Genomic DNA, 15,160 nt, shown 5'->3' with positions numbered 1-15,160 from the left:
TAGGTTTGGTTCTCACCAACCATTGTTATTATACAGCCTTTTTATAGCACCAAAAGTTTGCAACCATGAATGTAATCAAAGCTGTTAAATCATATTTTTCCTTTGGTTTTATACTGATTTATGCAGGCGGTTAGGGCTGGTCTGTGAATTCCAGTGGCAGATTCTTGCTGACAGAATCATGGGTGTTTGTTTATTTGCAGCTCTCTTTGTAAATGAATGACAAGCTGACAGCGGTCATGGCTGTCCGTGGGTAAACACACAGAGTGGTTACCTGCAGGTGGGAGGGATGATCGCCACCGGACGCAGAAAGGTGCATCCAAGCCCAGACATCTGTTCCTAAGCACAGGTATGTGTGAATACTTGCAAACAGCAATGGCTCCTCACATCCCCAGTTCACATATATGTGAATTGGATGCGTTTTGAACCACATCTGATTCGCATGACACATGAACCAAACTGGCTTTCTATGGAGCCGGTTCATGCATGTGAAGTGCGATTTTAAAGAGTTAGTTATGATTTTCAGTGTCATACACATCTGTACCAGAACCGCTGAATGAAATTGCATCAGACTATTTTTTTTTTTACAAATCGCACTGAAACCAGCCACACATAGGTGAACCCGGTCTCAGTCTGTTGTTACTTTTTACAAGGTGAGCAGCTGCCGCTGTTCACATACACCTGTCAAGACAAGAATCCAGTGACTCTACATGGGAATCTGTTGTATGCCCCTAATTGCCCGTGTGAAAGAGGCCGAATAGCAGAATGTAAAAAAACATGCCATTGCTGGGCACCATGCCTACTTAGATTTCAATGCACCAGCATCCCTGGAATTATAAGAAATATTGCCATCTGTGACATCTCCTGCTCTGGCTCTTGTCCCTGTCTACATAAGATGCATAAAGCTGTATCCCTGCGTTATAGCAGCAGTTATGTGTGCTTACCTATAATCCCATCTGTCTGCCCGTGCCCTTTTCTCCTCTGCAGCAGAAAGTACGGATTTGCCCTCTCGGTGTCCCAAAGTAAATTGGGAAAGAATGCTCTCCTTGGATGTACAATCATACTAGAGAGGGCATAACACTTCCTTCCCCAATAAGATGATATTGGAAGCCTAGATGAAAACTCAGGAAGTGTGATCAATAGCCATACTGAGACAGGAAAGCAAGTGCACTTCACACCAGACCATAGTTTTGTGATAGCCCCTGTGGAGTAATAATGAGTCAGTTCACCTGTGAATGGACAAGGGTAACCTTGAGACTTCTAGGAACTGTGGTCAAATTGTGTTTACTGCCACAGCTGTGGATTTAATACTTTATCTTGTTTTACAAGCAATCATTTATAACATATAAAGTCACTGACTGCAGATCATGACTGCTACATAGATTTACTATGAGGCTGATGTCAGACAGGCGATTCTGCCACTAGAGACAAATTGCCAGCAGAAGGATCAATAGGGGGCTACCTGTGTGTCCCTATGGAATCGCTCTCTCTATAGCCAGATGCAGCGAGGTGTTGTTCTGCTTCCTCACTGGCACTGTCAAACCTGCATTTATCTGTATTTACAGGACATTTCTAAGCACATAAAATTGCATGTAATGATTTTTCAATGGTATCATTCACACTTTGTGTTTACCTGTTTAGGTGCATTTAGAACATTGATGAGCAACTTTCTTGTTATTGGGGGCCTCATGTGTGGCCCTAATCATCACCAAAGGGCCACACATAAAATTCTGTGCATATTCAACGTCAAAGACAACAGACACATAACAGGATATAGTCAAAGGCTGTGGACATGACACTAGAGATGATTATAAACTGCAGGCATGATATAGAAGATGGTCAGAGACTATGGATATAATAAGAGAGATAGTCAGAGATTATGGTCATGACACAAGAGATGGTCAGAGACTGCAGACATAACACAGTAGATGGTCAGAGACTGCAGACATAATACAAGAGATAGTCTGAGACTGCAGACATAATACAGGACATGGCCAGAGCCTACAGACATGATACAAGAGATGGCCAGAGCCTACAGACATGATACAAGAGATGGCCAGAGCCTACAGACATGATACAAGAGATGGTCAGAGCCTGCAGACATAATACAGGAGATGGCCAGAGCCTGCAGACATAATACAGGAGATGGTCAGAGACTGCAGACATAATACAGGAGATGGCCAGTGCCTGCAGACATGGCACAAGAGATGGTCAGAGACTGCAGACATAGCACAGGAGATGGTCAGACACTGCAGACATAACACAGGAGATGGTCAGACACTGCAGACATAACACAGGAGATGGTCAGACACTGCAGACATAATACAAGAGATAGTCTGAGACTGCAGACATAATACAGGACATGGCCAGAGCCTACAGACATGATACAAGAGATGGTCAGAGACTGCAGACATAATACAGGATATGACCAGAGCCTGCAGACATGGTACAAGAGATGGTCAGAGACTGCATATATGGTATAAGAGATGGTCAGAAACTGCAGATATAACACAGAAGATGGTCAGACACTGCAGACATAACACAGGAGATGGTCAGACACTGCAGACATAATACAGGAGATGGCCAGAGCCTGCAGACATGATACAAGAGATGGTCAGAGACTGCAGACATAATACAGGAGATGACCAGAGCCTGCAGACGTGGTACAAGAGATGGTCAGAGACTGCAGATATGGTATAAGAGATGGTCAGACACTGCAGACATAACACAGGAGATGGTCAGACACTGCAGACATAACACAGGAGATGGTCAGACACTGCAGACATAACACAGGAGATGGTCAGACACTGCAAACATAATACAAGAGATAGTCTGAGACTGCAGACATAATACAGGAGATGACCAGAGCCTGCAGACATGATAAAAGAGATCGTCAGACACTGCGGATATAATACAGGTGATGGTCAGAGACTGCAGACAAGACATAAGAGATGGGCTGAGACTGCAGACATAATACAGGAAATGGTGAGAGACAGCGGACACCCTGCAGGAGACTGAACATGCTATTGTAGTTGTTGAAAACTGGAGACATGCTTCAGGAGACAGCCATAGACTGGACACATGCTACATCAGACTCCTAGAAATCACTAATATAACAAGGTTATAGAGAAACACAAAACAGAGTCTGCAGGGGCTCTGACAGCCACACAAAAAGTGCCGAAGGGCCACATGTGGTCCCCAGGCTGTAGGTTGGGCACCAGGGGTTCAGAAAAAATAGAATTCTGTGCCTCCAGCATTTGATTAGAATCTCCAAACACTTCAATACTGAACACTTTCACTCCCTTCCTGCCCAGGTAAATTTTCAGAATTCAGCGCAGTCGTGCTATGAATCACAGTTCATGCAACACTGTACCCAGATTAAATCTTTTATCATTTTTTGAGACAGAGCTTCCTTTTGGTGGTATTTAATCACCACTGGGTTTTTTATTTGTTGCTAAACAAATGAAAAAAAGACCAACATTTTTTTTAAAAAAAAAAGGTGTTCTTAGTTTCTGTTATAAAATTTTGCAAATAAGTTATTTTCCTTTTTCACTGATGTGTGCTGATTAGGATGCATTGATTGGCACAAATAGGCTACACTGATGGGCTCTGATAGACTGCACTGATGAGGCTGCACTAATAGGTGGCACTGATGGGGCTGTACTGATAATCAGGGCACTGATGATCCATGCTCTGATTATCAGTCTAAATGCCCCTGTCAGAATTGCCGGTTACCGGTTCTCATCTTCTCACGCTGTGATCAGGTGTAATTGGACACAGCTGATCACATGGTAAAGAGCCAATGTGATTGGCCCTTTACCACGATCTGCGATCAGCTGTGTCTAATGGACACAGCAATCACGGAGCACGCCGGATGCGCACCCCAGTGGGCGCACAAGGGGGCATGGTTCTGGGAGGACATCTATAGACACCCTCCCAGAACTAGCCGACCACACTGTAGCCATCATTTGGCTATAGCGGGGTCGGCAAATCATTAAAGAAGGAACATCTGCACACAGGAAATGTGATCTGGGAGGCATAAAAGTTGTTTATACTTCTCAGAAGCCTTTTCCTGCGTTTAGAAAAGTTAAACACAGAGGTGCCATTGTGAACGAGGCCTAAATCTGTTGTAGACTTCTACAAAAACTGTTTTACTTGGCTGCTAGGGATTGCAGATACAGGGGTCACAAATATACAAAAAATTGCATATGCATATAAATGAGAGGCAGCCTGATTTGCCATTGATGTGTGTCTACTTTTTTAGCTAATTGGCTTGATAGTCTTAATGAGTGTTATTTAGTAACATGGTCCCAAAGGATTTTCCATAGCCCAAGGTAACAAATCATCTTGCTACATTTAAGCCAAGTACAAACAGTATTTAGCTTGTACAAACAGTCTGCAGCAAGCTTTTACAATGTAACCCAGTCTGCCACACTGACAAGAAAGGGATTCTGTGTCTGGCAGCAGAAGAGACTTTTACCGGGACACAGCTCCACAAGGGGACTACTATTGATGAACTTTGTACAGTCAGTGTTGAGCACACCCTCTACCCCAGTGTTTCTCAAACTTTTTTCAGTCATAGCACCCTTTAAAATTATAGACAGTTCCGAGGCACCCTTAAAAATTATGGACAGTCTTGAGGCACCCCATTTTAGAATTCTAAAATGGGGTGCCTTAAGACTGTCCATAATTTTAAAAGGGCACCCCATTCTTAAATGTGAAAAACTATTCTAATAGTTTTATATAACGCAGCAACATCCACACATGTAGGGCACCCAACATTATGGTGATTTATTCTTTCAAAGCAAATACACTTTTGCACACCGGTACTGACTAGTATTCCAGTGTTTCTCTTCTCCCTCACTGAGCTAATGTGACCCCAGCACTGATGTAGAGGGGCAGGGGAGGGTCAAACTAGGATGCTGTGCAGGCAATTGACATCCTCCTTATCAACTGATGATGTCATTGGTTGTCAGGATGCCAGCGGCTAGAAGGTCGTAATGGTGCACAATGAAAACCTGTGGCTTTGTGTAACTAAAAGGCAGGCTTGATCCACCCGCTGGCTTGTATACAAATTTTGGGCAATTTTTAGACATTTTGCCAAGGCAGCCCTGAATAAACCTCAAGGCACCCCAGGGTGCCTGGGCACCCTGGTTGAGAAAGGCTGCTCTACCCAATAGGTATGTACAAATGATGTGAACTGCAAGGATTGTGGGGGGTATAGTTCTGACAGACTGAGCTGGCTTGGTAAACTGAAAGGAATAAACTGCAAATCCCACAAGGCATGGGGGCAAAGAGGAGAGGTGGTTTCCTACTGTTTTGCAGGGCTGAGGACAAGAAGTGTGAAAGCCCCTTCTGAAAGGACTAAATGCACCTTTGGCTGCTAGCTGACTGTCCACTGCTGCACCTGAGAGAGAGACATAGTTACAGACATCTTGGGCCATTGGAGAGAGCCATGGATATTGGAGGAGCCTGCTGCCTGACCAAGGGGAAGGATGCTGCAGACACTGACTGGCTACACGTCACACAGTGAACAGAGGAAGACCACCTGCTGACATAGGAGTTGGTGAGAGGTCAATGGCCAAATCCACATTACACTTTACAAAAGAGGGACAGTTTTGCCTGTGAGCATCACAGAGTCAGTAACATTATCAGTGCTTAAGGGGAAACTATCCTGAGTGTTCTGATATAACAGTTGGGCCCCAACGAGATGGCTAGCAAAAGAGATTATATTACAGCCTGCTGAACTGTTAGTGTGACATAGTTCTCCTTAGTTAGGATTGCCCCAGCAAATGATTTAAGGGGAGTTGCTCTCTACACCAAATTGATTGTTTCTTTACAGTGTATTTCTTTTTATTGTTCACCTGTTTGCAATATATTTCTGTTGTCTATATTATTGCTGGTATCTCATGTTTGTTTTGCCTTTGGGGTGCTGCATCTACAGTACATCTGCAATAAATATTCCCATCCAGCCAGGTGTGTCAGGGTGTGTGGGGCTGTTCACGAAGTCATGGGCACAGGAACAAGGAACCTGAGAAACAGCAGCTCTAAAGGGGTAAGCACAACAACAAAGTATTTGAAAATCTTACAGTAAGCTATGCACAGCTTTAGGCCTTTAAAGCACTCCTCAGCTACAGTTAGGCATTTGATGGAGGAGTTCATCAGTTGGTTATGATTGGTTGTCCACAGCGACGTCTTCTTGACAGGATAGCTCAGGTAGGTTTCAATTTTTGTCCGAAGGCACCTGAGCTCATCCCTAGTTCCAAGTATTGCAGAAGCCTACTGAAACCCAATCAATATTCTCTGTTCTCCTCATTGATTGCATTATCTGGGAAATTCAACAATAAATTGTGAATAATCGATGCTATTGTAACATTCTACTCACAGAACAAACCATTTCACAGTATGACAATGGTGAAAACCTTTGGCAGGAAGATCTCACTTCTAGGTTTTGCATGACATAAAAGAAAGGATTGGGCATTCAGTGGGCTGCTATTGCTGACCTCTCATTCAATGCTAGTTACCTGGTGATCATACTGACCCATTACTTTCTAAAATCTGACCTCTACCTTGTATGCATGTTAGGAGTTTTGGCTCCAGTTTTACATTACTGATCTGCATGATTGTTCCCAGACATAAAACAAATAGATCACCATGTCAGGGTCTCTTTAACTCCATTTTCCACAACCTCCAGGGTTTCTGTATACACCCAGGGAATTTACGTTTCTCTGATTCCCTCTCTCAGAAGTTTAGAGAGGCAACAACCGATGAGGCAGAGGTAGCTGGGCACATGGTCTGCAGCCAGAAGAGAGTCCACTGTCAGAACTGGTGTGGGGGCAGCCAGAGAAGAATCTAGAGGCTTGCAGCTTCTCCAGAAGACCCACGTACTGTGGGGAAACCCTCCCCAATTGCCACCAGAGTACTCCAATTTCAGTGGAGTAGCCCTTTGTCCTTGGGCCCGGTTCCCTCAAGCTGTTCACCTGCATTAACAGAGCTACCTTGGATTTCAGCAAGAGCCGATTGTGGTGATTATTAGAGATGAGCGAATTATTCAAAAATTCGGTTCGGCCGATTCGCCGAATTCGCTGATTAAATTTGCTTCGTGCCGAATATATTCGCTGCGAATTTAACTTATAAAAAGGGTGTTTCTAGGCTTCAGAGAGCCTTTATATTAGTGCAGAACACTGTACCTTTAATTTAAATGCCCTTGGAGTCTGCTGGGGAAGAGAAATAATACTGTCAGTCAGTATGACATGCAGATGAGTGCCGTCGATCTTAGAATCACCGCACACTTCACTCATTTGGGCAGTCACGGGGCCAAAACCAGAGTGTGGAGCCACAGTGTGGCGGTGGAGGCAGCAGCAATGGGAGGCCATACAGCACCCTATGACAAAATGGAACCCACCAGCAGTGTGAGGAGACTTGAAAGTGGCACATGGCAGAGTGTGGCGATGGAGACAGCAGCAATGGGAGGCCGTACAGGGACCCATGACACACTCTGGACCTGGCAGCAGCATGAGGAGGCAGTACAGGGGCCCATGACAGATTACGGGCCTGGCAGCAGCATGAGGAGTCGGTATGGGGGCCCATGGCAGATTACGGGCCTGGCAGCAGCATGAGGAGGCGGTACAGGGGCCCATGGCAGAGTGGCGGAGCGTAAGCAGCTAAAATTGAAGGCCATACAGAGGCCTATGTTAAAAAGTCCCCCCAGCAGCAGCGTGGGGAGACGACTATCAAGAGTCCAATGGCAGAGTGGCGGAGCAGAAGCAGCTTCAATTGAAGGCCATACACAGGCCTAGGTTAAAAAGCGGAAGCCGTCAGCAGCGTGAGCAGACGACAGAGACACATGGCGCAGGGTGGCGGTGGATGCAGCAGTATTCGGAAGCCAAACACAGGCCTCGGTTAAAAAGCGGAAGCCGTCAGCAGCGTGAGCAGACGACAGAGGCACATGGCGCAGGGTGGCGGTGGAGGCAGCAGCAATGGAAGGCCATACAGCACCCTATCACAAAATGGAACCCACTAACAGTATAAGGAGACCTGAAAGTGGCACATGGCGCAGGGTGGCGGTGGAGGCAGCAGTATTCGGAAGACATACACAGGACTAGTTTAAAAAGCGGAAGCCGTCAGCAGCGTGAGCAGACGACAGAGGCACATGGCGCAGGGTGGCTGTGGAGGCAGCAGTATTCGGAAGCCATACACAGGCCTAGGTTAAAAAGCGGAAGCCGTCAGCAGCGTGAGCAGACGACAGAGACACATGGCGCAGGGTGGCGGTGGATGCAGCAGTATTCGGAAGCCAAACACAGGCCTCGTTTAAAAAGCGGAAGCCGTCAGCAGCGTGAGCAGACGACAGAGGCACATGGCGCAGGGTGGCGGTGGAGGCAGCAGCAATGGAAGGCCATACAGCACCCTATCACAAAATGGAACCCACTAACAGTATAAGGAGACCTGAAAGTGGCACATGGCGCAGGGTGGCGGTGGAGGCAGCAGTATTCGGAAGCCATACACAGGCCTAGGTTTAAAACTGGAACCCAGCAGCGTGAGCAGACGACAAAGACGCACATGGCAGAGGATGGATCTGGCAGCAGTATGAGAAGGCGGTACAGGGGCCCGTGGCACAGTGTGGTGATGGGGGCTACAGCAACTGGATGCCAGAAAGTGGCCGATAGGGCTATATACTGCATGACTACATAGGTGGTTTTTATAGTACTTTATTTTGGCCTCCTTCTCAGCAGGTGTGAAAAAGGCCACCATTTTTGAACGGTAGCGAGGGTCCAACAAGGTGGACAGCCAAAAGTCATCCCTCTGTCTGATGGTTATTATTCGGCTGTCGCTACGCAAGCAACCGAGCATGCTATGGGCCATTTGTGCCAAGGAATGCGAGGGACTCCCTGCCTCCATCTCCACAGCATACTGCCACGGTGCGTCTGGGTCCTCTGTCTCCTCCTCCTCCTCTACCAGATGCTCCTGCTCCTCCACTCCTGTCCGCTGAGTGGAAAAACCACCCATTTCACTCAATAATTCCTGAGCACCAATGTCCTCCTCTACCTCCTCCTCTTCTTCCTGTCCTGCCCCCACAGGGGTCATGTGGCGTTGAGATCTGTGCGCCACGTCTACCGCACCCTGACCAGCCATTGTTAACAGCATTTGTTCCAGGACGTGCAACAGAGGAATGACGTCGTTCATCCCATAGTCCTGCCGACTCACGAATAGCGTGGCCTCCTCAAAGGGCCTGAGCAAGCGGCAGGTGTCACGCATGAGCTGCCAATGGCTGACATCTAAGTTACACAGGGGAGTACCTTTATCCGCTTGTAACATCAGGAAATCGGTGATGGCCTTTCGCTGTTCGTAAAGGCGATCTAACATATGTAGGGTTGAATTCCACCTTGTTGCAACGTCGCAGATCAGGGGATGCTGTGGAATTCCGTTCTGCCGCTGCAGCTCAAGGAGGGTGTGCTTTGCGGTGTAGGAATGGCTGAAATGCATGCAAAGTTTACGTGACATTTTAAGGATGTCTTGCAGTGGGATGGTGGATTTTAGGAACCGCTTGACAACCAGATTGAACACGTGAGCCATGCATGGCGCATGGCACAACCTTCCTTGACGCAGAGCAGACACCATGTTCTTTCCGTTGTCGGTCAACATGGTTCCGATTTTCAGTTTGTGCGGAGACAGCCATCTGTTGATTTCTCTGTTCATTACACTGAGAAGTTCCTCCCCTGTGTGACTACGTTCGCCAAGGCATACCAGGTGCAGCACAGCGTGACACCGTTGCGCCCTGCACATGTGATATGCCGGTCGGGTAATGGGACTTGGCACGGGGGTGGCGGCTGAGGACACGGCGGAAGAAGAGGTGGTAGAGGCGGACATCTTTGCTGGACCAAGGACGTGCAAACGTGGAGGCAAAAGCGGCGTGACCTGTCCAAGTTGCTGGTGCGGCTGTGCTGGCACCACGTTCACCCAGTGGGCCGTAAATGACATGTACTGTCCCTGACCGTAGTTACAGCTCCACACGTCGGCGCTGCCGTGCACTTTGGCAGAGACCGACATGCTCAAAGACTGGCCCACCATCTCTTCTACATGTGAATGCAGGGCTGGCACTGCCTTTTTGGCGAAGAAATGCCGGCTTGGCACTCTCCACCGCGGCTCGGCACAAGCCATCATTTCTCGGAAAGGTGCTGAGTCCACCACTTGGAAAGGGAGGGACTGCAGCACCAGCAACTTGGACAGGAGGACGTTCAGCTTCTGCACCGTCGGGTGCGTGCTCGCAAACTGTTGTCTCTTGGAAACGGATTCCAAGAAAGACTGCTGACGGAATCCGTGAAGAGGAGTAGCAGGAGAAGGAGCATCTGAACGAGCGGAAGATGCCAACGAGCGACAACTCCCCTCAGCAGAGGTGTTGGAGCCTTGACTGGCTAATAGAGGGCGATTGACGTCGGGTGACGGAGCAAGTAACGGAGCGGGTGATGGAGCGGGGGCTGGGGCAGGCAGAACCGCCGTATCTTTATCACGGTTTTCCCAGGCCACCGAATGGCGATGCTGCATATGCTGACGCAACGCTGTAGTCCCAACATTGGCCCCCTGGCCACGCTTGACTTTCTGGCCACATAGTCGACATACGGCTACGTTTACTTCCTCGGGCGGCATGACGAAAAATTGCCACACCGCCGAGTAGGAAACTTTGCCCCTGCTACTCCTCACTGGCTGACTGCTACTTCCTCCGTGCACACCGGCACCACTACTGGCCATGGTGGTAGGCTGCAGTGGAGCTGGTGCTTTACTCCGTGGCCGTTTGGCTCCACTGACACTGCTGCGACCCTGCTGCCTCCTGGGCAACCCACCGGCTGTTTTGCTCGCTGGCAAGCTGGCACCCTCTTCTCCTGATGATGCGGAAGCAATAGCCTGATGACGACGAGGCTGCCAAGTGCGATCAGCCTCATCATCATCAATTAGGGTCTCCGTGTCACTACTAGCCCCCTCGGCTGCGTGTGGGTCAGGAGACAGACCTGTCTCTAGACCGGCTACCGAGGCACTCTCGTCGCCAGTACTTCTTCGCATGGCTGCTGAAGAGGCGGATGTCTCCCCCCATTCCTGACCGCCCTCTGTTAGCTCTTCCTCACTGTACAGTGGGGCTGAGCCCACAGCATGCGATACTTCGCTTGGTGAGGGAACACCAAAGGACAGGGGCAGGTCGAGGACACGTGATTTCAGTGGGCTTGCTCCCGGGCCATGCCAACTAACGGTTGTGTCTGACGTACCCACTGACCGTTGGCTGTAGGTGTCAGAGGTGACCTGGGAAGAGGAAGACGACCGAGTCAACCAATCGATGACGGCAGGGTTGTCGGTGGAGACACGACCGCTGGATGACACCGGGAGCACTGGCCTCTGGCTGCGACTATTGCTGCCTCGACCCCTTCCTCTGCTGCCACGTCTGCTCGCTCCTGAAACATTGCCTCCTCTGCCACTCCTCTGCGTGTTGTCTGACATACTATTTAATTCAATAAGCACCCCAAAAATAAAACCGGATTTAACTCTTTGAACGTACAATAGTGGTTGTGAAGCAGAAAGTCAGTTTATTTAGCACAATCGGTCAATTGCAGCTTGCCGTTGGCTGGAAACTGTACGTTTATGTCACTGGAATGCACTAATCACCCAAAAAATATTACCGCCAGCCGGCGTGTAAATGGATTTAACTCTTTGAACGTACAATAGTGGTTGTGAAGCAGAAAGTCAGTTTATTTAGCACAATCGGTCAATTGCAGCTTGCCGTTGGCTGGAAACTGTACGTTTATGTCACTGGAATGCACTAATCACCCAAAAAATATTACCGCCACCCGGCGTGTAAATGGATCTAACTCTTTGAACGTACAATGGTGGTTGTGAAGCAGAAAGTCAGTTTATTGTACACAATCGGTCAATTGCAGCTTGCCGTTGGCTGGAAACTACGTTTCTGTCACTGGAATGCACTAATCACCCAAAAAATATTACCGCCAGCCGGCGTGTAAATGGATTTAACTCTTTGAACGTACAATAGTGGTTGTGAAGCAGAAAGTCAGTTTATTTAGCACAATCGGTCAATTGCAGCTTGCCCTTGGCTGGAAACTGTACGTTTATGTCACTGGAATGCACTAATCACCCAAAAAATATTACCGCCACCCGGCGTGTAAATGGATCTAACTCTTTGAACGTACAATGGTGGTTGTGAAGCAGAAAGTCAGTTTATTGTACACAATCGGTCAATTGCAGCTTGCCGTTGGCTGGAAACTGTACGTTTATGTCACTGGAATGCACTAATCACCCAAAAAATATTACCGCCACCCGGCGTGTAAATGGATCTAACTCTTTGAATGTACAATGGTGGTTGTGAAGCAGAAAGTCAGTTTATTGTACACAATCGGTCAATTGCAGCTTGCCCTTGGCTGGAAACTGTACGTTTATGTCACTGGAATGCACTAATCACCCAAAAAATATTACCGCCACCCGGCGTGTAAATGGATCTAACTCTTTGAACGTACAATGGTGGTTGTGAAGCAGAAAGTCAGTTTATTTAGCACAATCGGTCAATTGCAGCTTGCCGTTGGCTGGAAACTGTACGTTTATGTCACTGGAATGCACTAATCACCCAAAAAATATTACCGCCACCCGGCGTGTAAATGGATCTAACTCTTTGAACGTACAATGGTGGTTGTGAAGCAGAAAGTCAGTTTATTGTACACAATCGGTCAATTGCAGCTTGCCGTTGGCTGGAAACTGTACGTTTCTGTCACTGGAATGCACTAATCACCCAAAAAATATTACCGCCAGCCGGCGTGTAAATGGATTTAACTCTTTGAACGTACAATAGTGGTTGTGAAGCAGAAAGTCAGTTTATTTAGCACAATCGGTCAATTGCAGCTTGCCGTTGGCTGGAAACTGTATGTTTATGTCACTGGAATGCACTAATCACCCAAAAAATATTACCGCCACCCGGCGTGTAAATGGATCTAACTCTTTGAACGTACAATGGTGGTTGTGAAGCAGAAAGTCAGTTTATTGTACACAATCGGTCAATTGCAGCTTGCCGTTGGCTGGAAACTGTACGTTTCTGTCACTGGAATGCACTAATCACCCAAAAAATATTACCGCCAGCCGGCGTGTAAATGGATTTAACTCTTTGAACGTACAATAGTGGTTGTGAAGCAGAAAGTCAGTTTATTTAGCACAATCGGTCAATTGCAGCTTGCCGTTGGCTGGAAACTGTACGTTTATGTCACTGGAATGCACTAATCACCCAAAAAATATTACCGCCACCCGGCGTGTAAATGGATCTAACTCTTTGAACGTACAATGGTGGTTGTGAAGCAGAAAGTCAGTTTATTGTACACAATCGGTCAATTGCAGCTTGCCGTTGGCTGGAAACTGTACGTTTGTGTCACTGGAATGCACTAATCACCCAAAAAATATTACCGCCAGCCGGCGTGTAAATGGATTTAACTCTTTGAACGTACAATAGTGGTTGTGAAGCAGAAAGTCAGTTTATTTTGCACAATCGGCAAACTGCAGCACCAACTGTGCACGACAGCCACCAAAAAAAAAAAGGGTGTATGTCACTTTAAATTTTCGATTCTTTGATAGCTGTGGCCCTGAGTAACGATTCTGTGTCCCTGAGTAACGATTCTGTGTCCCTGAGTAACAATTCTGTGTCCCTGAGTAACGATTCTGTGTCCCTGAGTAACAATTCTGTGTCCCTGAGTAACGATTCTGTGTCCCTGAGTAACGATTCTGTGTCCCTGAGTAACAGTTCTGTGTCCCTGAGTAACAATTCTGTGTCCCTGAGTAACGATTCTGTGTCCCTGAGTAACGATTCTGTGTCCCTGAGTAACGATTCTGTGGCCCTAAAGTCTCTGTGGCCCTAACTCTGTCCCTTAATACAGACAGGTCTGTCTCTCTTGAATGACCGGAGGCTAATGGAGAATTCTAAGATGGCCGCGATTTATAGCTCCACCATTACACAGTGCGGGCTGGCTGCTGATTGGCTAATGCGATCACATGTCATGATTCATGACTCATGAATGCATTATGGGTCAGCGCGCCTTGTCTGCGCGCCTTCCCAGAGATCCCCGCCCCATCTTCTCTGTCCATTTTCTCCTGTCGCCACACATGTCGCCGCCATTTTTGGGAAAATTCGATTCGTGCATCCGAAGTTTGCTAATCTTCGGATTCGTCGCGAATCAAATTTTTCCAAATCTTCGGAACGAATTCCACTTCGTCATGTTCGATTCGCTCATCTCTAGTGATTATCACAAATGGCTGTTTATGTTTTGAACTGTTTTGCAGAAATAGTGATCCTCAGTTTGACTACGTGTTGCTATAGAGACTTATAGAGACTATTCTATTCAGCCATGTGTTTCCCAGAGACATTGGAATTGTATCAAGTCAGCGCTAGTTAAGTGTTCTTGCATGGCAAGACCACTTACTGTTATCTCACATATACTGTATATTATTATTATAGCCAAATTTACCACCCTAACTCCTCCCACAGTTTTTACACCACATTGACAGTAATATACCAAAATGTGCGGAGTGTTCCCGATTGGTGTGCTATTACTTTGTGGAACGTTTCACCGAATGGTTCACAGAATATCTGTGTTTTTGTGGTGAAATTGGTCCCATAGGAATGAATGGCGGAATGTTCAAAACTAGAGTGGGAGCTGACAAAAGCTAGAGTGTGAGCTGAAAAATCAGGACATGATTTCTAAACTGCCATAACTCCCTCATTTTCAAGCCCACCTACACAAATCTTATATCACAACTAGAAATGAGCGAATCGAACTTGGCGAAGTGGAATTCGTTTCGAATATTAGGAAAAATTCGATTCGCATCGAATCCGAATTTTAGCAAACTTCGGATGCACGAATCGAATTTTCCCCGATCAGCCGGCAAAAGTGTCACTGCAGAGAGCTCCGCTATTTCTGACAGTTCTCTGACAGTTCTGACAGTTCATTTACAGCGGTTGAAACATTGTATCTATTTGTTTCCATTTAGGATACAGATGTTTTTATTTGGAAATAAATAGATACAATGTTTCAACCGCTGTAAATGTGAAGGAACTGTCAGAGAACTGTCAGAAATAGTGGAGCTCTCTGCAGATACACTTTTTGCTGTACTGGAATTCTTCTTCTTTTCA

Source organism: Staurois parvus, unplaced genomic scaffold (assembly GCF_062004578.1).
Source record: "Staurois parvus isolate SC_StPar_1 unplaced genomic scaffold, SC_StPar_1.0 ptg000639l, whole genome shotgun sequence".
Lineage (NCBI taxonomy): Eukaryota > Metazoa > Chordata > Amphibia > Anura > Ranidae > Staurois > Staurois parvus.
This window is presented reverse-complemented; position numbering follows the sequence as displayed.